The sequence below is a fragment of the Rhipicephalus sanguineus genome, chromosome 7 (assembly GCF_013339695.2).
Source record: "Rhipicephalus sanguineus isolate Rsan-2018 chromosome 7, BIME_Rsan_1.4, whole genome shotgun sequence".
Classification (NCBI taxonomy): domain Eukaryota; kingdom Metazoa; phylum Arthropoda; class Arachnida; order Ixodida; family Ixodidae; genus Rhipicephalus; species Rhipicephalus sanguineus.
In genome coordinates this window covers 125,175,852-125,202,569 of record NC_051182.1, presented here as the reverse complement: position 1 = coordinate 125,202,569, position 26,718 = coordinate 125,175,852, and the positions used below count along the sequence as shown (strand labels likewise).

The window sequence follows — 26,718 nt, the reverse complement described above, 5'->3', positions numbered from 1 at the left end:
AGTGACTGTGAGTGAGTGAGTGAGTTGGCAATGGAGATAGTGATGGAGCAGTTCAGAGACGGATGCTGATAAGGCAACTGACTTCACATAATAAATAGAACTTTTTTGATGCGACACATGCATTTGCAACATTTTTTGCGACACATCCTCTTTTATAATATTCCCAGTGGCGCGGCCCTTTCGAACCAAAAGCGTCACTGATTAAAATGCTCTTTGATTTTCTGACCTTGCGAAATCTCATGATCTTCACTGTGCTTTGCGAGCCAGTGTGAAATTGATTAGGCGGCTCGCCATTCAATTCGTTTTCTTCAGAAGCACATATCATTTCATCGTACTTCTCATCGTGATTTGTGCTTTTTGATTAAGTTTTTCTTGTGTTATTACGAGGTCATCGCACGATGCTATACAACGCAGTCCTTTAATAAAACGACAAGCAATGAAACATGCCCAAGTTAAGGCGCTTACTGCATCAGTCGAAGGTCTATGGATTATTCTCGGAAACGACCTTTTTCTAATCTCCAACTAAGATGTCTCTTTATTAGTTGTTTTTTTTTCTGCTTTCTGCGTTAAAGAAAGGACGTTCACGCGAGGTCTCTTCGAATGTCAAGTACTCCGACCATCGCGAAAAAAAAAAGGAAAAATCAATTTGCGCTCTTGCCCACCGTCTTAAACAATGAACTGTTTTAAGATGAAAGCCTTAGATGTCTCATCAGACAAGAAAATTTTGAGATTCGGCGATACCTAACGATACTTCGCGAGGTTCACGAATGGCAAAAAAAAGTGAGTTATAAAAGTCGTTCAAAAGTCACGGGTAGGCAAGCGACTGTGTGTGCCGTCGGCGCACCAAAAGTCACATGACTTCCATGTCACATGACATCATCACTGACTTCGTCCTGTGGCGTTCTCATGACGTCACAGATCGCCAAAACTATCACGTTATCATAAACGACACATCATGACGTCATTATGTGATATGTCGCTAAGTCAAAGGCGGGCCGAACCCGGAAGCAGCGCAGAGCCGCGTTAGGTGCAGAAAGCTCATGGGGGGGGGGGGCTGATCTGTAAGTTCGACTGCGAAGAAGAAACGAAGAATGCTTTCGCCTTCGGGTACTCTTAGGCGAATGCATAAGCGATAGCGTGACTGTTTTATTCCTTCAATAAATCACAGCGATAAGCTTAAGTCGCGCACGTAGCGAGGAGTGTGTACGACATATTCGACTTGTAAACAAACTATTGCGGCTATCATCTCGAAGTATCGGGGTTTTTTGTAGCGTTAGCTACACTTGCTTAGCCGGAGCCGATTTCGAGTGGATCCTCATGAGCCGTGCTGCGCATGCGCGAGGATCAGTGATGTCACACAGCTGGCTCACCGGAGCCGGCATCTCACGCGCTCTCCGCCACCGTCGCGCGCGGCTCGCCGCTACTGGTCTGCGCGTTCGGGAGGAGTGGCGTCGTAGCTGCGGCAGACACACTGGCGCTGGCGCGCGCGCGGACTCCGTCACCGCCACGCGCAACTCGCCGCTGCTGGTCTGCGCATTCGAGAGGAGTGACGTCGTAGCCATGGCAGACACACTGGCGCCGGTGCGCGCGCGGCTATTCGCCTTCGCTGCGCACTCGCCGTTTGACACTGCGCTGGAGCCGCTTGATAGCGCCTCCCACTGGCGTTTGCAGGTGGGTAACGCCATGGAGAAGGAGAGCGGAAATGCTGCTCAACGACGCAGAAGAGCCGAGAAGCTTATCTCATCGGATCCCGTAGTAGTTGCCTGGCAATTAGCGGTTCAGCGTACGAAGAATGAACAGAAGGAGGCTAATAATCCTAGAGAATCTGGAAAGCTAAGAATAATCAACTGAACCTTTGCTAACGCTACGTATATCGTGGCATAGCCGAGGTAAGCCACAGCAATTTTTTTATATGCGAGAGCGCATCTTAGCATGGCACAGTAGCACACACAGAGAGAGAAAGAGTAGAGGAAGGCAGGGAGGTTAACCAGAAGTTTGTATCCGGTATGCTACCCTGCACTGGGGTTGGGGAATAGGGGGTTGAAAGCGAGAGAGAGAAAATAAATAATAAGAAAAAAACAATCACAACCACACACACACAAGAGCGTTCCGCTCAGAGGCGCTCTGACAGGCCAGTGGATCGCAGGAAGGTAGTAGTGCTTGTAAAGCCTTCTTCTGCGACGTTATGTCCGGAGATGGCGTAAAAGTCTTTCTTCAGATAGAGGCTGGTCGTCTATCTTGTCGAGAGCATGGCATAGAGATTGTCTCTGTGTGCTATATTCGGACAGTCACACAGAACATGCCGAATGTTTCTTCGTTGCCGCAGTGTTCACAGGCGGTGGTGTCGGCCATCCCTATGTGGAATGCATATGCATGGGTAAACGCGACGCCCAGCCATAATCTATACAGAACGGTAGCGTCACCTCGGCGAAGTCTTGATGGCAGTCGAAGGCTTAACGTGGGATCAAAGGAGTGTAGTCGTGCATGCATGAAATGTGGCTCATTCCAATTGACATGGTGCATTGGCGAGCGAGCATGCGGACTTCCGAGCAGCGTCTGTCCTAGAAAGAGGTATCGACAGTCGCGGGTCCTCTGTATGGGCTGAACGGCAGCTTGATCGGCCCGTTCATTGCCGACAATCCCACAGTGACTCGGTAGCCATTGAAAAGTAATGCAGTGTCCTTTCTCGGTGAGGTGGTGGAACATCTCGGCAGTCTCAAACACCAACTGTTCGTGCGGACCGCGGCGCAAAGTCGACAGTAGGACTGCAGTGCCGCCTTGGAGTCGCAGAAAATCGTCCACCTTTTATCATTTGATCGTTAATGAAAAGCAGCGCGGCGCGAAGCGCTGTGAGCTCTGCTGCCGTCGATGTTGTTGGGTGAGCCGTCCTGAACTTGATAGTGTGGCGATCGTTGGAATCACGACCGCCGCTGTTGAACTGCTCGGTAGGACGGAGCCGTCGGTGTAGATGTGAGTCGAGTCGTGATACTTCTCGTACAATAGAAGTAAAGCGAGCTGTTTAAGAGCTGGGGCTGACAGATCTTGTTTTTTCTGGACGCCTGGTATTGTCAGGTTGATGATGGTTGTTTCAGGCACCATGGAGGAACCGAAGGTCTCGCCGCCGGTGTGAAGCCAGTTGGTAGGGATTCGCCGTGCGTGGTTACTGTTCGGCAAAAGGAGGTGCGTGGTCTGTCCGCTGGTAGAGAGGCTAGGTGGTGGTGGGGTGTCCGGGCAAGATGCCTTATGTGGGTCCTCAGTGCTTCAACCTCAATATGAGTCTTTATGAGGTGGTCCTTGGCGATGGCTATGGTCGCCGCTGTTGAAGCACTTTGAGGCAGGCCTAAACAAATCCGGAGGGTCTGGGCCTGAACACTCTGTAGCATTCGTCGACTTGTCTTCTTTGCGTTAGTTAATGCAGGCAAACTGTATCGCAGGAAACCGAGAAGCAGCACCCTGTACAGTTGTAACATAGCACTGGGCGACATTCCCCAGGTCTTTCCAGCGAAAAACTTGAAGAGGTGAGAAATACCTGCCAACCGCTTTTTCAGGTACGAGACGTGAGGACTCCATGATAGTTCTCTGTCTATTACGACGCCCAGGAACTTGTGTGATCGACAATACGGTATGCTTTGACCATTGATTGATACACTGTAGTTAGACATGGGTTTGCGCGTAAATGCCAGAAGAGCACACTTTCCGGTAGAAATTTCAAGGCCTCGATCACGGAGGTACAGAGCAACTTGAGTGGCGGCTCTCTGGATTCTCGCTCGCAGCTGCAGGCAAGTTACCGCAGATGTCCAGACGCAGATATCATCTGCGTAAGTTGACAAACAAACAGTGCTTGGCAGGTGTGCATGGAGATCAATCAGCGTAAGATTGAACAGCACCGGGCTGAGCACACCGCCCTGGGGAGCACCACGATAACTGTAGTGTAGGGAGGTGTCCCCGTCCTCCGTGATCACAAAAAAGGATCGCATGCAGAGGTAGCTGCGTATCCATTTAAACATTCGACCGCCCACTCCGACGTCTTCTAGCGCGGCAAGGACGGCTTCATGAGTAACGTTGTCATAGGCCCCTTTGACGTCGAGGAACAAAGACGCGCAAAGACGCTTGCGGCCTTTCTCGTGTTCCACGAAGGTGTTGAGGTCGATGACGCTATCAAATGATGATCGACCACGGCGAAAACCGGCCATGGTATCTGGGTAGATGTTATTGTATTCCATGTACCACTCCAGGCGTCCGAGGATCATCCTCTCCATGACTTTGCCCACGCAACTAGCCAATGCGATCGGACGATAAGATGCCAGTTCGAGCGGTGACTTGCCAGGCTTCAACAGTGGTACCAACGACTGGTTTTCCAACTTAAGGGGAGCGTGCCCTCCTGCCAAGATTCGTTATATAGCTCAAGCAGAGCAAGTCTCGCGCGCTCACCCAGATGACACAGGGCTCTGTAGGAGATTCCGTCAGGTCCTGGTGCTGACGAACGTTTGCACGAAGCCAGTGCTGCCTTCAGTTCTTGGATGGAGAAGGGGAGGTCCATGCGGGGTTCACGTGGTGGTGGACAGCTGTTCGAAAGTTGTAAACTGTCGGGTGCTGTAAGTTGTCCAGATAATCTGGCGCAGAATTCTTCTGCTACGTCAATATCTGGTCGATTTTGGTAAATGCCTAAAGCCTTGAATGGAGACCTCTGAACGGGGGATGACCGCAAACCTCGTACCGTCCTCCATAGCTGCGATAATGGTTTACGAGGGTCGAGCGACTCGCAAAAAGCAGTCCAGCGTTGGAATTCGACCTTATCCAACCGGCGCTGGACCTTTTTCTGCATACGTCTAGCAGTCCGTAAATCGTCAATGGCCTTCGTGCGTCGGTACCTTCTTTCAGCACGTCGCCGGATTGCGCGAAGTCGCTCCAACTCTAGGTCGAAGTCCGTGAATTTCGAAGAGCAGGTGAAGGTACGCACAAAGTCCTGTACAGTGCTCTTGATTGCCTCTTCCAAGTCTAGTATGTGGTCTTGACATTGGTTTTCCATTCGAGACTCAAATTTCGTCCAGTCCACTCTTCGTATCGTGTCGTGTATCTTGGAAGGTGACAATCCTCTAATCTTAAAGTATGTAGGAATATGGTCACTCCCATGCGTTTCTATGTGCGTGAACCACCCCGCATGCCTCACTAAGCTTCGTGAAACAAAATCCAAGTCGAGACAGCTGCTGTATGTGGAGCCACGTAAAAATGTAGGACTGCCATCATTCAACAACAAAAGTTCATTATCGGAGGCGAAAGACACCAAATTTCTGCCTTTCACGTCGGTCTTCGGGCTTCCCCATAGAGTATGATGGGCGTTAAAATCCCCGATGATAACACATGGATCAGGGGCTGATGATAGGATGTCACGTAATCTTTTAGGATCAAACCGACTTGATGGTGATAGGTATGCGCCCACAACTGTAATAGTAAGTCTCTTCTTTTTCACTCTTAAACATACATATTAATTATCATCATGAGGTGATACAGGCTGAAGGATGTAAGTGAGATCGCGGCGAATGAACACCAGAACCTTGCTTCTTTCAGTAATGGCAGACGACATAAAAGGTTCGTATCCAGAAAGTCTTATTGCACTGGATAAATTCGGCTCGCAGATGACGATTACGGGAAACTTCTTGGCGTACACGAATCGACGAAAATCAGCAATGCGCGATCTCAGTCCTCTGGCATTCCACTGAAATATTGCTGCATTTCGGACCTCATCCCTGAAAGACATCGGTGAATGAGCCATACAACTAAGCACCGGAGTAGTAAGGCAGGAGTAGTACGACTGCAACAGTGCAAGGCAAGATGCTGGAGTGATATTGTCTCTTTATGAACCTCGGACATTTTTAGTGAACTAGCTTACAGCCAGATTTCAAGCTTAAGACAGCGTCCCTTATTGTGTCTACAAATTCAGTTTCACAAGAGGAGTAAAGCATGAAGCGCAGCAGCAAGTGGCGAACAAGATTGATAGGTTGAAGACTGCCTCCTCTGAAAGCCTATTCTTTCAGTCCCAAAGTTATTGTTGCTAGGGTAAATATAATACAGTACGATTAAAGGAAGAATACTGTACCAAACGAAACACGCTTGCAGAGGTAATAGAAATAAAGACCGCAATAAAGGGTAATAAATGAATATAAAGTAAGAAACCCCATATATCTCAGTATGAATATCTAATTCGCTATCTGCATATAACCGGAAAACATCTTACACGCTGCACGTGAATGGCAAGCAACATTGACGTTAGTGCTCCCTTCACATAAAACCTATCACTTTAGCTATCACTGTAATATCAATACGTAAAATATGAACAATACAATAGAAAAGTCACAGTTTCGCCGCAAAGGCGAAACAATGAATGCGATAGCAAGAAATTGAAATGTCACACGAAGAACGACAAGTAGCTCGATACTTGCAGCGCGCCGCTGAAGCACAAGGAAGGACGCCCGGAAAGAACGCCCAGGTATACACAGGACAAGCGTAAACTAACTGTCACAGTAGTTACGTCTTTGTGCTTGAGCAGCGCGCTGCAAGTGTCAAAAATGGAGACTAAGGCGCTCTTAGATATTTCTTTGTCTCTTAAACTGCGGCGCGTGGAGTGACCCTTCTGCGTCTCCTGCCACACGGGGGCGTCTGCCGCAAGGTGTGCCCGATGTTCTTTTTTTTTTTTCGTTCCACATCACGAGTGGCTACAGAAAAGGGCCACTTTGTCATGCGCGTCTCAAGGGCAGTTTTCCAATTGAAAGAAAACGTAGGAGAGTTGCGTGATAGAAAACACGTTCAGACTCCTCCGATATCTGCGTACCACCAGCGGTAAATGGTGTACATAAATAGCTCGCCATTATTTCGCCGGCGCATGCATGGCGTGTGGTTGAGTTGTCTAACGCAATGCGCTGTGGAGCGAGGTGTTGCTGGTTCTAATCCCCGGTCGGGCTTTATTTTCTTTGTGTCTTTTTATACATATGCATATCTATACAAATCTGGGACATGACGGCGACGGCAAAAATCCGCCGAGAGTGTCCATATAATTGCTATCGCAATAAATCTCAGGAATTTAACTTACAAATCTAAGCAGTTTGAATGTAACAATCTGGAGCGTCGCACCTATCGCTGTAGCCGTAACGCCTATAACTCATATTAAAGCAACATTAAGGAGTGCAAGATGCTACCACGATTAATACGACAGCAATATATCTGCACGACCTAATATTGCGGTATGAACGCTTCATTTTCTCGTGATCTAGACTTAAATATAAGCCATATAGTTCAAGAGTAGCACCAACGGTACAAGCAAGCCGTGGCAAGCAAGAGTGAAGTTAGCGGGCTTTCTTCGTAAAGCCCATCGCTGTTGCTGGATATGACTGCAACAGCCATATAGAAAAATCAGCTTTATAAAACGGCGATGATTCTGGAAAACTACGTGAAAGATGAACAGTTCGAATATAAACAGAACTGATATTTGGGCGAGTTGGATGTAGTTAAACATGTTGACTGTTACTAATTCACTCTTGCCAAGGAGCTTTCGCTGCACCACCAGCACAGATAATGAAGAGATACTATTATGCTTCAGGCGCAAAAAAGCCTCTCATGAGTAATGCGACAGCTATTAGTGTGAACGATGCAATAAGCTTGGTATGGACGCTAGATTCCTCGGTCTATCCGACCTGAGCTCAAAGCCAAGCAGTCGGTAGACGGCGAATGTGACGTGCACAGACTGTACTAGGCAGTACTGTACATCGTAGTGACCTTTCGTCTTCAACGCCAGCTATTGCTGTAACAGCAAAACGTAAAGGCATGTTTAAATACAGCGCAATGCCAGAAATATTACTTTAAATGTCAACAGTTCTAGCATGCCTCTTTCTAAAAAATTAGCCGTCGCTGTAACAGCAACACGTGCACCTTGGGTTGCACTTATGAAAATTACGGTCACTGACCAAGTCAAAACTGTTCGTTTTGACTTGGTTAGTGGCAGTAATTTTCGTAAGTGAAGCATGCTACCAGACCAGACGAGCTCTCGCCGAACTCTTGACTACGCACAAGTGAGGTTAACGCGATATCTTTAGGCGCAAGACGCTTGCGTGGGCAATACGACGAGAAAAAGTCGGCATGATTTTCACTTCGTAATATTGCAGCAATGAACGAGGACACACGGAGAAGGAGACATCAGACGACATACAGCGACCCACATCGCTGTGTGTCATCAGATGTCTCCTTCTGCGTGTGCCCTCGTTAATCATCATTATCATATTGACTGCACCCACTGTAGGGCAAAAGCCTTTCCCATGTTCCGCCAATCAACCAGGTCCTGTGCTGGCATCGGCCACGTTACACCCGCGATATTTTTAATCTCATCGGCCCACCTAACTTTCTGTCTCCCCCTCGCGCGTTTACCTTCTCCTGAAATCCAGCCTGTTAGTCTTAATGACCAGCGGTTATCTTGCCTACGCGCTACATGGCCTGTGCATGCCAAATTCTTCTTGATTTCAACTAAGATGTTCTTAACCCCCGTTTCTTCCCTGACCAACTCTACTATCTTCTTGTCCCTTAAGGTTAGACCCATCATTTTCCTTTCCAATGCTCGCTGCGTCGCACTCAGTTTAAGTTGAACCCTCTTTGGAAGCCTCCAGGTTTCTGCTCCGCAGCTAAGTACCGGTAAGATGCAGCTGTTACATAGCTTCCTCTTGAGGGACAGTGGTAAACTACCATTCGTGGTTTGAGAGTGCCTGCCGATTGTGCTCCATCCCATCCTTATTCTTCAAGTAACTTCCGTCTTACGGTTCGGCTACGTGGTAACTACCTGTCCAAAGTTGACATGTAGTGTCCTCGTCCATTGGTGCGCCATTACAAAGTGAAAATGACATAACAGCAGGCCCACATCGCCCACCTTACCGAAGTATGGATTACTCTATATTTTGGTATGATCGCTTGATTGCACATTGAACTACGCTTACAACCAGAAGGCACGTATGCGGATAATATGACACGTGATGATCTGAAATCATAGCGTGCAGCAGGCAGGACTGGCAGGTTAGTGACATTTTTCTTTTACGATATGTCGCTTTAGCCGGGATTGTCATAAAAGTGAGGAAAAGCAAACTTGCAATAATACTAAAGTATCACATTTAAATATCGGCATTTCGCGAACATAATTGCTTTTTAGCGAAGTAGCTATCGCTGTACCAGCAACACATAAATACCAGAGCATCCGTTCTAAAAAGCTTGTCTGAGTAATACGACATTTATAAAGACCGAACAAAGCTATAATTTCGGTATGAAGGCTTGATTGGCCGTCAAAGTGCACTTACAGTCAGGCAGATGATGTGATCAACGCAGCATGTGACATCTCGCCACGTCGGTTTAGTGGTTATAGTGATTGACTGCTGACCGAAGGTCGCGGGATCGAATCCCGGCCGCGGCGGCCGCATTTTCTATGGAGGCGGGAATGCTACAGGCCCTTGTACTTAGATTTAGGTGCACGTTAAACAACCCCAGGTGGTTGATATTTTCGGAACCCACCACTACGGCATCCCTCATAATCATATCGTGGTTTTGGGACGTAAAACCCAAACAATTATTATTATTATTATTATTAGTGCAGTACTTCACAGGCAATACTGGTAGGTTAGTGACCTCTACTCATAAACCCGATCAATGTAGCTATCATTGTAATAGTGACACACTACCATAACCTCAGTATAATACCAATAAGGCCGCGAATATTACATCGAAATATTAGTAGCAAAGAGATAATATCCTGTATTCCCGCAGATATCGCCTACAAAAAAGGAATTCAAGCGAAGTTATTACGAATGCATCAAAGCAAAAGCTCGTAAGCGACACGACAGCAATGGATCGGAATTGCACTACTAGGGTATGAACGCTTAGTTCACCATTAAACTTCAGTTACACACAGGAGGATGATGTGATCAGAGTAGCACGTGAAATCCAGGACTGACACGTCAGTGGCCACTCCTCCTAAACCACATCGCTGTAGTTATCACTGTAAACGTAGCACATGAGCATAAGGATAATACAATAGCCGCAACAAGTAATAGTATGTCGTATTATTCGCATTAAGATGCAACATTCTCTAGTCCCATACATATCGCTCTGTATGTAACCTATAAAAGCCCGGTTAGTGCGACAGTTTCAATGCAGAATGCTTTCGCGAACAATAGAACAGCCGTCAGTACGACCGACTCCCCATACTTAAGTGCAAGGGCTTCATTCTCCGGTGAACTGTGCGCATGGCAGCCAGACGTTACAGCCAGGCGGATATTGGGCAGAAAGCAGGACAGAAAGGTTACTGACCTTTCGTACAAAAGCCTAACGCTGCAGCTATGGCTGTGATAGTAGTAGGTGAATATAAGATTTAACCGTGAACTTTTGACAGAAATCTGTCTCGTTGAAACGAAGCTATGGTTTGAAATAAGGCCCACCGATTAATAAACTCCTAAGTGAAATGCTGTTACTTAATGAGTAAAACCCGACGTTTCGAGAATAACTTCACCCCTCCACAGAAGTGGCTGGGAAGCACCAGCAAAAACAAAACTCAGGAGCCCTTCCGCTATCGGGAAAATGCGCAGCTGGCGTACTTTCTTTCTTTCTTTCTTTCTTTCTTTCTTTCTTTCTTTCTTTCTTTCTTTCTTTCTTTCTTTCTTTCTTTCTTTCTTTCTTTCTTTCTTTCTTTCTTTCTTTCTTTCGCACTGCGCAATGCTCCCTCCTGACTGTTTCCTTCCTCCATGACAGGAATTTGACCTTCATCCACGTGCTTAGCAGCGCAACACTTCAGTTGCTATTGGCAACCACGACGGTCATGCGCTCATAATCAGGCAACAATGAAATGTGTCAACGCGAAATGACAGGTGACTTCAATAAAAGATCAGATTGCCATATCAGAAACTGTTGACTGCCGACAAGCCCAAGGCCGAGAGAGCATCAATTATCGGAAAACGGCGCATACAAGTGCGCCTGTGAGTGGCGCACCTTCGATGGCCGCATTTTTGTAGGCTCTCTGGGGCCGGGTTTCTGGCGCACGACACCGGCACCGAAATCTGTTATAACGAGCTTCGCTTGAATAGCAGCAACAGCGCAGGAATAACACGCCGAAATATTGGTACTAACAAATACATTTCTCCAGTACCGTAGATATCGCTCTGTAACCATACGCATTTACAAGCGAGGCTGGTGCGAGAGCTTCGGCGCAAAATTCTGGCGCGAGTGATCGTAGTTCGCCATTAGGGCTCGACTCCCGGCGAGCTACGCGCTTGGTAGCCAGACATCACAGCCAGACGGGCAGTGAAGGGATTAATGCGAATCGAGCAACACGTGGCGTACAGCTCTGACAAGACTGACAGGTTAGTGAACCCATCTCAACGTTGCAGAAAAAAAAAAGGAAAGCTGAATGACATTTGCCGACGATGCTAGAAAAAAAAAATGAAATGTTAACGCGCGCTGTCATCTCCTGACGGCCGCTGTGGACATTAATTCTTCACTGTGTTTTGCGTTGGTATTTTTCTTTCCTTATACATCCTGACACTTATACGAGGAGACGAATCGAACGGAATAATAAACATAGCAAAAAAATTAAAAAATGGAGGAATGTTAAGGAGGAAAAACAAAAGCAGACACACGTCAACTACGAGCAAAGAATATATAAACACAGTAAATGTAGTTCAGCTAGCTCGGGGATGTTATGCGCGTACAGAAGGAACACATGTGCTATCGAGATAAGGGCAAACAATCGCTGTTGCAAAGATGTCGTTCTCGTGGCGGTTGAGGTGTCGAATTTCATTTATTAATTAAATGGATACCTTGCAGGAGCTGCGGCGAGAAACATACTGCACCGACTTTTAACATTGTGAAGGTCAGCACGTGGTATTATGCAGCTATTCAGACTCTGATTTAAGCACTGCAGTTTCTACTTCTAGTTTGATGAATCGGTCACTCGTAGGAGGAACTTTCAGAGCTTAATAGAGCTTTAAACGCTCATTCTAGGCTTTTCGATGCTCTTCGAGGCTCTTTTACGTAGTCAAAAGCTTATTTAAAGGAGCACTGACACAAAATTTCGAAGGCGAGATAATGAGTGAAATAGATGTATGTGGAGCCATACACAACGTCTACGAAATATTAAGGGCTAATATAGCCTAGAACATATTTAAAATCAATTTTAAAGTGCATGGCGCGCGACTGAGCGAGATGCGAGCACCTCGCGACGCCGACATCAACGCGGCGGATATGTAAACAAACCTACGTCACGAGTTTGTGTTGGCTGGTTGCTGGCTGTGCCCTTGCGCTTGTGCGCTTGTGCTGCCTGCCATTTCTTCCTCCGTGCCTGCGGCTTTGTGTGTGCCGGTTGTGCTCCCTTCCGCTGTTCGCTCGTCGTGCCATTTGGCAGATGTTATGGCCTCATCACGCTAGCGGCAAGCCTGCCGCAACGGCGTGGTGCCGCAGAACACCAGCCGTCGCCGCACGCGCGATGCTGTCCAACGTGCACGGCAAGCTTTTCCGGCCAGGCATTCGCGCCTCCGAAAAACATGGCCGCACTGCCAAAAGCGGTTGTCGTCCACTTCGAATCTATCAAGTGGCCGTCGTGCGCTCTGCAGCGTGTAAGCTCCGAACTGATGCTTCGATTTGCTTTAGATTCATGTCCTTAAGATTCGAAAGCAATGCATTCGTCCCGATTCGGCGCCGTTTTTGAGAGCCATAGTCAAATAATCGATGCTGTATGGTTAACGAGTCGAAATGGGCGCTTCCGAATGCTCGGAGGACATAGATTACGCGTTGGTTAGTTGTTTCTAATCCTCCATAGCTGGCGCCACTTATGGGATATGGGATGGACAGGCTTTGAAGTGAGGGAAGCTCAGAGCAAAATGAGATTCGAAGAGAGGCTGAGGAAAATGAAGAAGAGTAGATGGGCAGGGAACGTTTTCAAGTATTTGTATAGAAAAAGCGTTGACACGCAGTGGAGAAAAAGAACTAGGAGGCTCACCAGTAAATATACGGCTGGCAGTGCGGGCGATATGGCAACAAGGAGCATTAAGCGGAAGGTCAGAGAGGCGGAGAAGACTTATTGGATGACAGCGATGGAAAAGAAGCCGGCTCTGAGTAACTACCGAAAGGGAAAAAACGAAATAAGGAGGGAAAGGTTTTATGATAATTCAAGGGGAAGCGCTTTACTGTTTGAAGCAAGGTCGGGCTGCCTTAGAACGCGTAGTTATAAAGCGAGATTCAGTAACGAAGAAGAACAATGTACATGCTGCGGGGGAACTAAGGAAACGATGGAACATGTACTGATTGAATGTGGCGGTATTCACCCAGGTATACGTGTGGGCACGAGTCTACATGAAGCCTTGGGTTTTAGGGACAACAATGGAAAGCTGAACACGTCCGCGATAGAAATAAGTAAGAGACGGTTAGAGTATTGGTGGCAGAAAAGTACAGATAAAGTACAAAAATAAATAATGGGGAAAAATAAGGTCATTCTGCCTTAAGAGGCAGAGAGATGGACCGTGAATTTATATTTTTTGTGGTATAATAACACAGATTTAATCAATGTAGATAAGGTATTAGGCCAACATGAAACAAGGAAGTTTTTTTTTTCTTTTTTTTTCTTCGAGCCTGGTGGCAGACATGTCACCGCCCCGTTATAAAGGGGACAATCATAGCATCCATCCATCCATCCATCCACCTTGGGGACACTTTATTTGGTTTTACGCGACGCCTTTTTTAATGCCGAGCAGACTAAAACTCTCTACCGTGAAACCTCGGTGATACGAATCTCGCGGGGTTACCAAAAATTTTCGTATCATCCAAAATTTGTATCACCAAAAAACATGGAAAATTAGTGTGCGACAAAATAAAGTTGGCATACGTTTTGATTCAGTGTTTCTCAGGGCCGCAGCAACGCCATCAGGAGCTCTGAATGTTTGCCAGTAAAGTTTTTAAACGACAACGATCAGAAATGTACTCGTATATAAGGTGCATGCGCACTTGTGTATTTAATGAACCAGATGTGTTGTGCCCCGTAACCGCTAGTAGCCCATTGCTAATCTTACTACGTTTTTTTGCACGACACAAAAGTACTGCGGTGAAAGTGACTTAAAAAGCGCTTGCACACCATAGCTGGAGGCCAAGCTCCCTCGCCAAGACCGTCTGCTTCGTCTCTTGAGGTCTTTGTCCACCTTTAATGGGACTTCATGGTGGACCCGCAGCCCAAGTTTCAGTCTTGTTTCATAGAACGTCTGATTGCGGTGACATGGCTTGCATCGACGTGGCAGGCACCTGTTAACACAGTACAAAGACGCTGCTCAATCGAGCACAGAAGCACGCGTCAACGCGTCGAAAAAAAAAAGCGCGATGTCAACGTCATCTGTAACCTAAACGCGAAGGCGCCTGAAGGCCTCCAATATTCGCGCGCATCTTTGAGGCCGCGACGCACCGTTGATGGTCGCGCAGCGCGCATGCCCGCGCCCGCGCGTGACTGCCGCGTCCTCTTCTGCGACAGTGCGGACGCACGTGTTCGTACCTGCGCGCTAGCGTACGTTCGTATCAAACGTTGCGGGGTGCAAATCGGTTCGCACCAACCGTACTCCAATAGATTGCAGGCTAATGGGCCTTGGCCGGGAGCACAGAAAAATTCGTATCACCCCAAAATTCGTACAAGCCGAGATCGTATCACCGAGGCTTTACTGTATTGACTGCTCGAACCATGCATGGCAACGACACGGACGACGTCCGCACTTCTAGCGTGAAAAACGCGGATCAAAAAGCAAGCAGCTCGAAGCGTCCCGCGTCAGACGAACTGGCGTAGCGGACGAACCGCGCCCGCCGCACCCGCTCTCGCGCGTCGCCTACGTCACAATTTTGCGTGGTCACGTGGCCAGCTGTGCTTACCCGTCCTCCGGAAGTAGTGCTGCTTAGCTCGCTACTCTTTGAAACCGAAACTGCGACTGGGCGCTCTAAAAACGTCTCTAAATAAATAACCGTCGCACACTCGCGCAAACGAGGTTTGCAGCCGTGATAAGTTGATCATAAGCTATCTATTGCAAAAAAAAAAAAAGAACAAGGTGCAAAATTTTTGTGTCAGTGCTTCTTTAAGCTCCAATATTATAAGGAATGTTTGAAGCTTAATTGTAAGCTCCAATCACAAGGAATGTTTAGAGATTGATAGAGCTTTAAACATTCTTTGTAGGCTTTTTAAGCTCTTCAAGGGTATTCTACGTGTTCAAATGCTAATTTAAGCTGCAAATCTGTAGTTTCAGAGAATGATGACTCCTCTAGGGAACGTTTAGAGCCCAATACAGCTTTAAATATGTTTAAAGCTTTTCTAGGCTCTTCTACGTAATACAACGCTTATTTACGCTCCAGTCTCCACATTGATGAAAGGTACAATCACTGAAGGAACGTTTACAGCATAATACAGCGTTAAACACTCCTGAGGTGATTTTACGGGTTCTTGAAGGCTCTTCTTTATGTTGAAATGTCAATTTAAGCTTCACTCTGTCGGTTGACGTAATGTTCACTCCCACAATGGTTGGGAGTAGCCGGAGCCACGCATTGGCACCAACCTCTCCTTATATATATTTAATTACAAAATGTTCACTTCCAGAAAGAATGCTTCTAAAGTTCCCATACATTCTCATACATTCATCCCACACCCATAGATCACATCACTTGTCACTGCCATGGTTTTATGCTATATACTCATCGTTTACGCTGTCATACAGCACGTGATTTAGGCCTCTATACAGCCATAATACATCCTGTCATCGTAATCATTGATCATCGCTAAAACCACATAGAAAGACATGGCACTCTTTGGCCACCCATGGTCCTTGTGCCACAAGAACCCACTAATCATCATCATTCCTTTAAAGAGTGATGGCGGTCTGAGCGTCATAAGCAACTGTTGATATTCAACTTGGATGTTGCAACGCGAACAAATTGATGAACGCGTCTCTAATAATACTCCGCCCCACCACGCACAGCATCGAAAGCTGCGGAGGCTTATGCATCACGTTTTTGTGTGGCAGCTGTTTTAACACCAACGAGGAGTGCCGCGGATGTCTACCTATTTGTTAGCCGTTTTTTGTCAGCTGGAATGTGACACATTTCTGTATTGAGGCTGACGAATAAACTTAAAGCACTGAGTACAGCAAAAGATCTAATTTTGCTGCATATTACTAAATGAATTTCTATTTTGGCTAGCTGTTGGCAAATGGCGTCTAGCGTCGACCTATGTCGGCTAAACGATTGCAAATGTTCGGTAATGTCAATTTTTTTGCATCTATGCTAAAAGAAACAGCTCTCGCGTTGTAATCCTTGGAATTGTGTCTTCTTTGCGCACAGACTTCGCCCTGTCCCGTTTTTATTGTGTTTTATTTATTAACACGAAAGCCTTCGATGGCTCATCAAACGCGAAAATTGACTGTCGCGGCGTCGGGGACAACAGGAGCAATGCAAAAAAAGACATCACGTCATGACGTCCCCATATGACGCCACATAACGGCGAAATTTGTGACACCATTGTGTCGTCATTGTGAGCGTCACGTGACTGATTACGTCATAACATGGCATCGTAGCTTGGTTGAAGGTTCGCCGATCACGGAGGCAATGCAAAATCAGGGGAGGTGTCTTCGATCATGGAGGCATCCACATTAGGTGCAGAAAGCTTTCGGAGGATGGCAGGGTAGGATGAATACATTGACTTAGAAGAAAAAGAAGAAGATGGCTTTCGCCTTCGAGTCGTCTTAGATGAATGCACAAAGGACCCTGTGAGTTTTTGCTTTTTCTTCTCGTCTTTACACGACGCCCTGTTCCGTGCTATTCCTGTATAGCGTCCATTGTATGCTTAGCCAGTTAAATTTCAATTTCATCGAAATGCGGCCGCCGTGGTTGGCAATCTTAGCAACGCGACACACTTGGTGCTACGCAACCATGGCGGATCCTTTATACTAGACTGTCGAGGTAAGCGAACGGGACCTCAACGGCACGTTGCGGTGAATATCGCGTCTCTGTATAATCGCGCAGGCAGCCGCCGCCGCCGCCGAGGCTCACACGAGAACGACTTCCCGGAAGCGCACAAACTGAACGACCCAAAACTCTCACAACAGGTGACACGGAGCGGGATAAAGGTTGCGCTCCACGTCAAGGGCGACGACGAGCTGCGTTTAAACGGAGTTTAAAGACCTCCCCCTCCTCCGACGCCGCAGGAAACAACGGCGAACTATTGTGCGGCCCGGGAATATAAAAGCTAGGAAAGGGTAATAAACGCTGCCGTACGGGCCAGCCAACAGGATGTTGATCCCTCGTACGCGTTTATGCACAATACGCCGGTATAGAGAGATAAGAAAGGCACAGAGTGACTGCGGGTACACGCTGCGAAATCAACAGGTGTCTTTTCAGCCAAGGACCATAGCCGCGTGTTTGATTAGATTATTTGAGGCCAAGCTTCCGTTGTGAAACCTTCTCAGGGCTTTGCACTATGGCAGAGCCTTATCAGTATATCGTGGTTATAATATCCTAATATGGTCAAAGTACGCATTCCTCACCACCGTCAGACTGAGTGCGCCCACCTATCGTTTTCCTTTCCCTGGCTTGCTGAATCGTCCTCAATTTAAGTTGGACCCCCTTTGTAGGCCTCCGGGTTTCAGCTTCCTCACGTGATTGACGTGACGCTACGTGATGCCGTCACGTGATTCTGCTCCATCACGTGAATGACGTGATGTTTTCATTACCTTGGGTACCATCACCTTGAGTACCAAGGTGGTGACGTTTCCAAAAACCGATCTGCCGTCTACTGCATCTCCCGCGTGCGCCTCCGCTTTGCGGCACCAGTCCTTCCCAAAGGAGCAGAGTCGTCTCACGGCAACGAGAAAATGTAATCGTCGTCGGGCGAGTCCGACCATGAGCGTCTGACAGGACGCAAGCAAGCGGAGGCGGAAAAACACTTCGTCTTTGATACCTTGCCATCAGACACTGTTTCATACCACGCATGGTCGCTATGGCTCGGCGGTTACATTCCCTCAAAAAGATTTAAGCCAGTTATACCCCAAGGGAAAGCTGCACGAACTTCGCATCACCGATTATTAGATTATTAGACTGTTATAAAAGCGGAGCCAACACTGGAACCACAGACGTTAACTTGACATGACGCCTGTGTAATAGGAGTATATATGCTCTGTTTATTGCTTTGTTATAAAATTAGATAGCCAGCACCATAATCACAACTGACGTTCCACTGACATTGCGCCTGCATAAAGTGTTTTTCCGAAGCATTTTCTAGAACTGGTGTGGCTCTGTGGTAAAATACCTGACTGCCACGCAGAATGCTTACGTTCGATTCCTGCTGGGATCGTAATTTTTAATCTTTGCATTCGTCTGGTCAGCGCTGCCAATGTCGGTTTTTCTTAACGCTCTCGAAATTATTTACCAGTGTCTGTTCTCGCCGTTCCTGGTTATCTATAACTGTGAATTACCTGTGGCGCAAACCCATACACCGCAGCCCGTGGTATCCGGGTGCGTGCCACACGTGGCTGGAGGAAAGGGTTTGACGACGTACTCGACAGGATTTTAACGTTATTCATGTCATGACCAGACAGTCACATTCGTGAAATCATCTTACCCTCCCATGCCAATTTTCAACTACACTAGAGCACCCACACGTAGAGCAATGGTAGAGCACCATCCGAGGGCACCCAGACGTAGACGGCTAGATAGATAGATAGATAGATAGATAGATAGATAGATAGATAGATAGATAGATAGATAGATAGATAGATAGATAGATAGATAGATAGATAGATAGATAGATAGATAGATAGATAGATAGAAACGCTCAATGTGCCAAAGGTTCGCTAAGAAATGCTTCGCATTTAAAATGTTCGAAAACTTCACTCTACTCTGGGAGGGCGGTGAGCTCTCGCCAAATGGCGCGAAAAAAAAAGGCGTCTAAACAACTGATTTGCAAATCACGACACCAGAAGACTAAGCGGGTTTAGGTGTATCACCATCTGGGACTAACTTCCGCAGATGTGCTGGTTCGCTACTCAGTTTTCTGCGCAAATATTCCGTAAAACATTGAGCTGCGCCTAAACATTACAAGCGCAAGAAAACTACACGTCATGAACCGCACACATCCTTTATTAACGACCACGCCTCCTTTGCTGGTATTTCCGGATTCGTTCGCCTCCGTTGTCGGTCCCTCATCAGTCAAGTTCGGCTTCACAACTGAAGCTACCTTTATGACAAGGAGGTCAAAAATTGGCCGCGTATCTGCGTGCTTCGCTGCGAATGTCGTCTAAAGACGATAGAAGAGGCGCTGCGTGAGATATGGACGCCATCTGGCAATACGTCGGGAAACATGAGTGCTGTGTTGCGAACTGGTAGTCCCGGCGCAGCAACAGGTGAAGACCGGCGGTGACCAACGCGACCGGCGGGGACGCCAGCCAGCCCGAACACGCGGTTTGGCGCGAAGCGCCGAAGCAGAAGAAACGTCCGCACTCAACGAGTACTCTCCACACACTCTTTTATTTACACGTCGCCTGGGTAAAACAGGAATGCCAGAGCGGCGCCCCATGGCACTCGTACAGTGCAATACTGAATCGAAACCGAAACACAACAATGAGCTCGTGCAGAGGGCACGGAGGAAGGCAAGTTTCAGCTCAGTCGCATTTTCAGCGCAGCTTAAGAAACTAGGGTCTCTAGAATTACGTATCTATGTATTTTCTATTAAAGGAACACACCACCTAATACTTACCTAGTGATATGTTGCGCCTCAGATATGCGTAATGTTTGCTTTTTGATCAACAATGTACACAAGTATGAACCTAGTGAGCCGTTCAAGATCGCTGGCCCTTGGCCAAGTGGTTCAACTTTGACCGGGTGGCTGAATCGAGTGACGTGCCGACAAACAGAAAGACAGAAAGACAGACCAACATTTCTGCGTTTAAATTCCCCAAGAAAGACTATCGTCTTTAAAAATCCACAGCATATCCACGGGGTGAATGATGATGAGTGGGGCGAAGCTCCGGAGGAAATCATCGGTAAACCGTGAATGCTCCGAGTAATTCGCCCAGTATGTGATCAAGTAAACACGTGAGAAACACCGTGTATATATTAAACATCAAACTTTTATTGTACTGTTGGTTTCCGTGGTCCCTTCATTACAACGGTCCCCCTAGCGCACGTCGCCGCACTAAATCGAACGATTGCCTTCCACCAATGACACGCGTCATATGTGAATCTTCCGTGAATTCTGCTCAGTACACCATCAACGACGTGTTATCGGGCGCGTTTATACTAAAGGGTCGATGAGAGTCATGGCGACTTGCGGCTTACTTTAATTGTACATGTACGCTGTAAATTTTTATTGTTTAATCACGCACAGGAGAAATCTCACACAGGCACTACCTTGGAGGTCAAAATCCAGTGCCTATATATACGGGGTTGTCAGTGAACAGTTGTGCAGCGCGAGCAGTCGGTTTTTTCAATAAATAAACTCGTTAGCAGATGCTGCCTGCGACGGCCACGCGAGGCGAGAGAGGGGCGGGGGACTAGAGCACACATCTGCAACGCAGCGAGCGCGGAGCGTCGGCGTTGCGAGGCGGGGAAGGGGGGGGGGGACTAGAGCACCCATCTGCAACGCAGCGGGCGCCTCCGCGCCATCTAGGGATCTTTCCGAGAAGTAGAGGTGGCTACGACAGCGCCTTCTAGTGAACACTCCAAGAACTAGAGGTGGCTACCTACTACTACTACTACATACTACAGAGGAGGGTCAGACCCACACCCAAAGGAGCTTCGCTCCTAAAAATTACGGGAGCATTGCACTCGTGGTACCAAGCCCGAAGGTATGGCGGAGCTTGGCGGCCTTGCGTGTTTCTCCCACTCTCTTAGGTGGCCGTTCCTGCGTTGAGCGGCGTCGCCATTGGCGTTGGTTGGCGTTGACGGCGTAACCGATAGCGCGAACGAGGACGAAAGAGAGCGATCCCGGAGTTTGCCGATGTCGCGAGCCACTGGCCTCTAACCATAGAGTTTCCTACAATATTTACCAGAGGGAACTCTGGCGCTGGTGTCTATAGGAGCTGCAACGCATGGCGCTTCAGCCAACATGGGAATGATGAATAGTACACCGATTTGTCTAAACTTCGTTCTTTCAGCTTCATGCGGCTTCGCGTGGCCTGTAGCAACTTTGTCGCAAGACGAAGCTCAGCAAAAGTTCAGCAGTCCCACTTCACCACCTTGACCCTTTTAGGCTGACGACTTTAAATCTGGTCACGAAGTTCACAACGGTCTGTTCTTTTATCCGAAACGAACGCCAAAACACAGCAATAAACAAAGCCTCAAGTGCATTCGTAGCCGTAAGCACGGAAGATAAGGCAAATCCTTGAACTACCCATCATTCCCATGGTGGCTGAACGATCGTAGCGCCAGAGTTTCCTCAAGGTAGTTGTAGGAAACTGTATGTCTCTAACCTCGCTTTCTTCCTCCGTCACGCGCACTGGCCCCTCGGTAGGAGCTCGTGCTGTTATGCCAGGGCTCCCAACCCAAACTTGCTTGCTTCGATAAGGCATTCAAGCTGGTAGAACGTCCTGACACAACCAGGGTCAACATCGATAGGCTGTCTGATGCAACCGGCGTCAACACCAGCTGATGCAACGAGGCGGGAGTCTTACGCAATCCCCGGCAACTCCGGCGATGCGTCTGACGCAACCGACGGAAATTTCTCTCGCAACGTGCGGCAAGCCCTCTCATCCGCGGATCCGGTTCGAGCCAGCGCCAACGGCGGTTCCTGATTGGAGGCTTCGAACTACTGGCTGATGCAAGCGATCGCCCAGGGCTATAAAAGAACTAAGCCGCGCGGAGAGAGAAACAGCGAACGAAGAAATCCCGGGTCGTCGTCGCACCTCTGTGCGCGCGAGCCCAATAAGCTGTCGGCCCCAGCGCCGAATATGTAACGCCTCTGTTTATATGTATATAAATTTGCCTAACTCACCGTCGCCTTGATCGCTTCGTCTATCAGCTCTGCGCAGAAGCAGTCGCAAGCTAAGACACCCGTTACCCAACAGTGCGCATGCAGGGCTGGCACGTGCACTGCGGCTGGTTTCGCTTGTCGTAATGGGGCTGTGGGCGTTTCGCTTGGCGCGCGACGTCTGCAATGCAGAGTGGTGCGCTGTGCTTTGTCCGTAGTTCCGTTGGCGCCCGTCCGCATTCTACCGCCTAGCATAGCCGTCTGTAACATAGTGAGTGCGCACTCGCGCCAAGGAGTCTTCTTCCTCTTGTTCTTCGACCGCCTTGATGATGATCCGTGCAGAGCAATTTAGGGGCCCGGGCTGCCGTATGCTGTCTTAGCTTGGCGTAATGCCAACAATACCACGTGTGCTGGCACGAGCTAGCGCGTTCGGGCCTGTGTAAGGGGCTGGGTAAGACGCTGTGGCCTCTCCCCTTACACTCTCTCAGCAATCATGTGATGGCATCGGCAAACGAGATTCTGCAGACGCGCGATGAACCAACGCGTTGTATCCTAGCCAGAACGCGCTGGCACGCGCTAGCGCGCTCGGGCCTGTGTAAGGGGCTGGGTAAGACGCTGTGACCTCTCCCACATACACTCTCTCAGCAATCACGTGACGGCGTCGGCGAACGAGATTCTGCAGACGCGCGATGAACCCGCGTGGCGTGCTCCAACAAGAGTAACAGCAACAGCAACTACATTGAATACATGGTGTGCTCCACTTGCAAGGACGCGTTAACATCGGTCAAGGTGCCCGTGATGAACGGAACTTTATGTCAACCCATGCGCTGCTTCGCATCCCCACATGGTTCCCTTTAGTGGGAGATGGTGTAATTTTTTAAAGCGAATATTTCAGCCCATACCAGGACTGTCCACAGGTCGGATCACAAGTGCTGCAGTTTTGTCTCATAGTTGCGGTCTGTCCTGGTTTTCCCTTATCCCTTGCGATTGTGTCTTTTGATGGTGCTTGACTGTCGACCCGGAGATCGCGGGATCGAATCCCGGCCGCGGCGGCCGCATTTCGATGCAGGCAGAAGGATGCACGAGGCCCGCGCGCTTAAATTCGGCTGCACGTTAAAGTAACCCAGGCGGTCGAAATTCCCGGAGCCCTCCACTACCCCGCGTCTCTCATAAACATATCGTGGTTTTGGGACGTAAACTCCCCAAAAACCCAGCACTTCCACCACTAGAGACGGAGGCGAGATGTAGATTTAATAGATATTTATACCAGTGAATCGGCAGCCAATACAATATGGCTGATGAGGCACCCGCGCAAGCGCTTCACGTTTACTCGTATTCTTTATCTTCGGAGAGCCCATGTCGCACCGTAACAGTATTATTGGTTTGCGCTGAAAGTTTCCACTATAAAGATTTGTCTTGACCTCCTATCACTTACATGCAGTGCTGGAGTTTTCAATCTTGATTGCGGTAATTAAAAGATAGGACAGCCACATGGGCAGCTACAGGGGAGGGGGGGGGGCATCATTGGGCCAAATAATACTTTTGTATTGGCAACCCGTAATTACAGAACCGCGGCATGTGAGCGAATTGAAAATACCGAAAGGAAAGAAAAGAAAGAAACGATCCTCCGCACCCTGAAAGTCTAGCAACAGGTGTCATCCCGCCCGCAGCTTACTTCATCCGTGTAGTTGCAGCCGGAAAGATTATACGGCCAGTGGTCCGTTTTTCTCTATTTTTTTTTTTGCTTCGTGTATCAGTAAGTGCCATTCGCGGTCGGCGCCCGACATGAAGCCAGATGCTACTCTGGCTGGAGCGGCGCATTCATTTCTCCAGAGCGAATAAGGCATACTACCGCAGTAAAAATAATTGACAGCATCATATCTCCTGACAGCTTCCTCTAAAAATACGGCCGCTAATGTCGCAGGAGCATAACGAGAAATCTCTTTTTGCTCCCGTGAAATCGAGCGATACATGTCTTTGAAGCAACTTCAGAATGCCAACTGGATCGGTAGGCAAGTTAGAAAAAACATAAAGCCGAAAACAGTATTTGATCGGTGAAATTTCGCGCCACAAAGCGAAACAGAGGATGCGGGCGGGGGTGTAGATCTATCTATCTATCTATCTATCTATCTATCTATCTATCTATCTATCTATCTATCTATCTATCTATCTATCTATCTATCTATCTATCTATCTATCTATCTATCTATCTATCTATCTATCTATCTATCTATCTATCTATCTGTCTGTCTGTCTGTCTGTCTGTCTGTCTGTCTGTCTGTCTGTCTGTCTGTCTGTCTATCTATCTATCTATCTATCTATTTATCTATCTATCTATCTGTCTGTCTGTCTGTCTGTCTGTCTGTCTGTCTGTCTGTCTGTCTGTCTGTCTGTCTGTCTATCTATCTATCTATCTATCTATCTATCTATCTATCTATCTATCTATCTATCTATCTATCTATCTATCTATCTATCTATCTATCTATCTATCTGTCTGTCTGTCTGTCTGTCTGTCTGTCTGTCTGTCTGTCTGTCTGTCTGTCTGTCTGTCTGTCTGTCTATCTATCTATCTATCTATCTATCTATCTGTCTGTCTGTCTGTCTGTCTGTCTGTCTGTCTGTCTGTCTGTCTATCTATCTATCTATCTATCTATCTATCTATCTATCTATCTATCTATCTATCTATCTATCTATCTATCTATCTATCTATCTATCTATCTATCTATCTATCTATCTATCTATCTCTAATTACTGGATTACTCGCTAATTCAGGCGACAACTTATGCATGCAGTCGTAATCTGAATCTCGAGAGGACCGCTACGTACAGTATTAAGCACGCGCGCGATAACCCATAATCCTGCTTCGAGATCAAAGTAGAACCACCGAGTCCCCACATCGGCGCAGCTTAATCAGCAGTCGCTTACGTAAACTAGAGGGCGGGTGAAAATGCTCTGCATTTGATAAAACGTTTGTTCCAGTCTTGTTTAATTGATCGTGTATTGTAACAATGGTTTACGCAAACTGCCACATGCCTATGGTTATCCATTCCTCACTGTAACGGCTTATGGAACGTGGCTGTTATAAAACGAAAAATAAAACGAACAGTTGTGAAACAAAAGAATGCGTCGCTAAGAAATGCAGCTTCCAGCGAATCCTTTAAAGCAGGGGTCCGCAGACAAGTCACATTCGCTGTAAAAAAAAAGTAATAATATAAGAAACTAAACTACAACTCGTCTTGGGAATGAGTGAGGTGCTTCTTCTTAGTTATCGACACGCGAAACCGCTTTTCATTTTTATTTTTAGCGAACCTCGGAGTAGGCGCGACGCGTCCTGAACGCAGAGCTGTAACGTGGCAGCATCAACAGGTGACGACATGGCGCTGGAGACCGCGAGCGCTCCTACGCGCAACAGAAAAAACTTGACAGCAATAACGCGCTCCAAGAGAACTAAAGAGGGAGAGAGGAAAAGGCGATTTGTAAATTTGCGTCGCGACGATTTTGTATAAAATCCGAACGAGGGCAAAAAAAAAAGTAAAGTTTCGGAAGAGAGTGAGAGATAACAGGCTTTCCACTTAGCGTTGTGGCGTTATCTTGCGAGTCATCGATCGGATATAAAAAAAAAAGATTGCAAAGGAAAAATAAACGCGGATGCGGGTTGTTCAGTGCATTGTGACGTTGAGACCCAAAAGCTGGAGAGAGAGATAAGAGTGGAGAGAGTGAAAGAAACGAAAGTTTGAAAGAAGTGAAAAAAAAAAGCCTCTCTTTCATTTGTACCCTCTGACAGATAAGGGAAAAACGGGGGGGTCCTGACCCTTACCCCCGCAAAACAACGTCGCGTTTTTGGTCGGGTCGGCGTATTCGTTATCTTCGAATGCCTGTCGACTGGGAAAGAAAGAAAGAAATAGATAACGAAGAGTTGAAGATAAGAAAGAAAAACGTGGTTCGAGCTCTTACCGTGTGTTGTGTTGAACGATCCGGATGCGGGGAACACACAAAAAAGGGGGCGGGGGTTAAAATGACGGCTTGACGTTGGTCTTACGCCGCTGCGCTCCGACTCTTCTTCTTCGGTGTGGGGCTGTGTTTTAGCGACGTCAACGTGGAACGACAACTTCGGAAGTCGTTTCCAGCGCCACGCGGTAAACGTTCCGTCGTCGGGTTTGTCAAAACTCTTTTCTGTCTTCCAAACACTTTCACAAAACACGGCAGCCTCCGGTTCTTGTTTCTTTCGTTCCTCGTTTCTTTCTTCCGTCTAGGAGATCAACAGACGAAGAAGAACGTCGAGTTTGTTATAGTAATAGGGCCTCCACTAAAAAAAGAGAAGCGAAAACCACACGACGGAGAAGAATGTCGCGTTGACGTCGCCGAAGTCGAGCACAGGCACACGAGCAAAACCGGCCGCGGCGGCGGTTGCTTGCTGCAGCTTGCCGACACAACCAGCACACGCGGCGCGCGTGCACACGCTAACGACGCCGAACGCCGAACAAGCTGAGCGAGCGGTCGAGCGAAAAAAAATCCGCGCGTCCCCACCTCCTTCCAAACGCGTACCACGGGTCCGGGAACCGAGGCTTCCCGCGAGATCCAAGCCTCCGACGGAGCCCGCGGCGCGAGCCGCGGTCCAATGACGGAGTCCCGATGGGATGACGTCTGCAACCACCTGGCAGACCCGGGGCTCCGACCGGGGACGCAGCCTTCGGGCCACACGCTCTCTTCCGAAAGCGCGATCG

The 26,718-nt window shown here is 47.8% G+C and overlaps 1 protein-coding gene across 1 annotated transcript in view; it reads right to left on the bottom strand.

The window, feature by feature from the left end:
• LOC119399836 (protein dimmed) overlaps positions 1–26,493 on the bottom strand; it is a 148,139-nt gene extending 121,646 nt beyond the window's left edge. The window contains exon 1 of the mRNA XM_037666695.2: positions 25,949–26,493. The gene's annotated coding sequence lies outside the window, so the exon portion shown is untranslated. The remainder of the gene's footprint in view (positions 1–25,948) is intronic.
• Between the last annotated feature and the right edge of the window lie 225 nt (positions 26,494–26,718).